The sequence below is a fragment of the Planococcus citri genome, chromosome 3 (genome assembly GCF_950023065.1).
Source record: "Planococcus citri chromosome 3, ihPlaCitr1.1, whole genome shotgun sequence".
NCBI classification, from domain to species: Eukaryota; Metazoa; Arthropoda; class Insecta; order Hemiptera; family Pseudococcidae; genus Planococcus; species Planococcus citri.
The window spans coordinates 1,845,803-1,849,072 of NC_088679.1; positions in this window are offsets into that span (position 1 = coordinate 1,845,803).

Genomic DNA, 3,270 nt, shown 5'->3' on the forward strand with positions numbered 1-3,270 from the left:
TATCATTTCTTTATTTTCCATTTTCAATCCGACATTTGACAATATGTAGGAATAACTGCACCTCCACCCCTCAGCTGATCCTTTGGGACAATTTTTTTCTTCAAGGGGAAATCGATTGAGGAACATTTTAAAACAAACTTTCCAAAAAAAAAAGTTGACCTCATTTACAAAATGACGACTATTTTGATTGTTTTCCAACGTAGCGTATGAAATTTTTTGAACTGAGCAGAGCTAGATCGAAAGAGCATGTAAAAATTTATCATGAGCCAAAATTTCAAATGCCCAAGTGCATTTTTCGATTTTTGGTGAATTTTTAAAAATCTAAACTTAAGCTAAAAATGAGGGAAAAAATCCAAACTTCACCAAATTTACCAAAAAAAAAAAGCTGAAATTTGAGATGATATGTCCTATGTTCGACCTGCCAAATCGAATGGAAACGGTTTCAATCCGTTTTGAGCAGTTTTGGAGCCTGCAGCAGATTTTTGAAACTTTGAATTTTCACAAAATAGGTACTTCAGATGAAGTTGGAAATCCGAATTTCAAGCTGCACTTGAACTTGAACACGCTATCAAGTCGTCTGCTGGTGAATTTGGTCATTTTTGGAAGCCCTGGTGAATTTTTGAAAATTCTTGGAGCCTCCAGCAGATTTTTTAAACTTGAAATTTCGACAAAATTTCATCAATAATGTAGTTGGAATGTAAACAAATTTTCACACGCTAGGAAGTCGACAGCAGGTAGAAGCAAAGTCGTTTTGGAGCCTCCAGCGACCTTTTTTGGAAATTACTGGAGCCTCCAGCAGATTTTTCGATGATCGAAATTTCCATAAAATTTTACCAAACAAAGTTGGAAATGCATGCTGGTGAATTCAAGTAATTTTGAAGCCTCCGGCGACTTTTTGAAAACTCCTGGAGCCTCCAGCGAATTTTTGAAACTTGAAATTTCCAAAAAAAAATCGTCAATAATGCAGTTGGAGTGTAACATAATTTCAATACGCTATCAAGCCGAGTGCAGGTAGATTTCAAGTCGTTTTGGAGTCTCCAGCGACCTTTTTGGAAATTACTGGAGCCTCCAGCAGATTTTTCGATGCTCGAAATTTCCATTGAATTTTACCAAACAAAGTTGGAAATGCATGCTAGTGAATTTAAGTAATTTTGAAACCTCCGGCGACCTTTTGGAAAACTCCTGGAGCCTCCACTGGATTTTTGAAACTTGAAATTTCCAAAAAATTTCGTCAATAATGCAGTGTTGGAATGTAACATAATTTCAATACGCTATCAAGTCGAATGCAGGTAGATTTCAAGTCGTTTTGGAGTCTCCAGCGACCTTTTTGGAAATTACTGGAGCCTCCAGCAGATTTTTCGATGCACGAAATTTCCATTGAATTTTACCAAACAAAGTTGGAAATGCATGCTGGTGAATTTAAGTAATGTTGAAGCTTCCAACGACTTTTTGAAAATTTCTGGAGCCTCCAGCGGATTTTTGAAACTTGAAATTTCCAAAAAAATTCATCAATAATGCAGTCGGAATGTAAAATTTTTTCAATACCCTATTAAGTCGAATGCAGGTAGGTCTAAAGTCGTGTTGGAGTCTCCAGCAACCTTTTTTGGAAATTACTGGAGGCTCCAGCAGATTTTTCGATGCTCGAAAGCTCCATAAAATGTTACCGAACGAAGTTGGAAATGCATGCTGGTGAATTTAAGTAATTTTGAAACCTCCGGCGACTTTTGGAAAATTCCTGGAGCCTCCAGCGGATTTTTGAAACTCGAAATTTCCAATAACTTTCATCCATAATGCAGTTGGAACGTAAAATAATTGCAATATGCTGTTAAGTCGAATGCAGGTAGATTTCAAGTCGTTTTGGAGTCTCCAGCGACCTTTTTTGGAAATTACTGGAGCCTCCAGCAGATTTTTCGATGCACGAAATTTCCATAGAATTTTACCAAACAAAGTTGGAAATGCATGCTGGTGAATTTAAGTAATTTTGAAACCTCCGGCGACCTTTTGGAAAATTCCTGGAGCCTCCAGTAGATTTTTGAAACTTGAAATTTCCACAAAATTTCATAAAAATAGAGTTGAAAAACTGACATTTACTCTGAAAACTAATTTTAATACGCCGTGGGCTGCATGGAGTCGACTGCGAGTATTCGTTATTCTTTTTTTTCAAAATCGCTGTAAGTATTTCGATTTGAAACATATTTTTATCCATCGGATTGAAAATTGGAAAAGAGGTATGAAGATGGAATTCAGTTTACAGCCTATTTTTGACATTAATTCTGTACTCTAATGCAAAAAGGATGGAAGTCCTATGACTTGGCATAAGGAAAGGAGCTTAGTGTGTTTAATGCAGTTTGATACAGGGATTTTAAACTTTTCAGTTCAAAATTTAAAATTCCTGTTTCTCAAAACGCACTGAACACACTAACCTCCTTTTCTTATGCCAGGTCATAGGACTTCCATTCTTTTTGCATTGGAGTACAGAATTCCGAGATGGATTACGGGCAGTTTGATTCCGGTTTGAAGCCTGGCAGCCTCCAGAGGCAGGTATCCACAGAAGGGTTATTATTGATCTGGTATCGTATGAAAAAAAAAAAAAAAAAAAAAAAAAAAAAAAACTGTGTTAGACCTATAAAGTTACCAAGTAAAAGAAACTACTATTTATCTATTTTGCACCATATGTTTTAGTGTGTTGTAGAATTCGTTGCAACGACCAAACAGTATATTAAATATAAACATTTGAACGAAATCAAGACGTTTATAGTACATTCGAACTTCGAATCGAAAATCGTGGGAGGTCTACACCGGCACGCCGCCGCCGCCGCCACCGTTTGCAGCGGCACGTTTTATATTCGTCATCGTGATTTGAAAAAAGAGGGGAAAAAACGCTTTTTTTCATTTTATTGAAAAATAGGTAGCTAGCTACGTATATCTAGTTCAATAAAATATTAAAACCAAAACTATAAAAGCATGGATTTTTAAGGGGGGGGGGGGTTGACAAATTTAAAAAAATACCATATCCCATTCTTTTTTCAACTTTCCAGATCCCTTAAAATGAAACTAAATTTAAACTGGTGGAAATAAATTCTGAAAATTTGGTCCTAAATTGATCGAAAAGGTCACAAAATCCTTTCAGTCTAACTTTATAGATTCGTAATCCCAATTTGTCACATTTTACTCTCAAACTAGAAAGTCCAAAAATCTTCTGGAGGCTTCAGAACGAATCGAGGGCCCATCATATACCTCCTGCCTGTCTAATTATCCGTTGAACAAGCC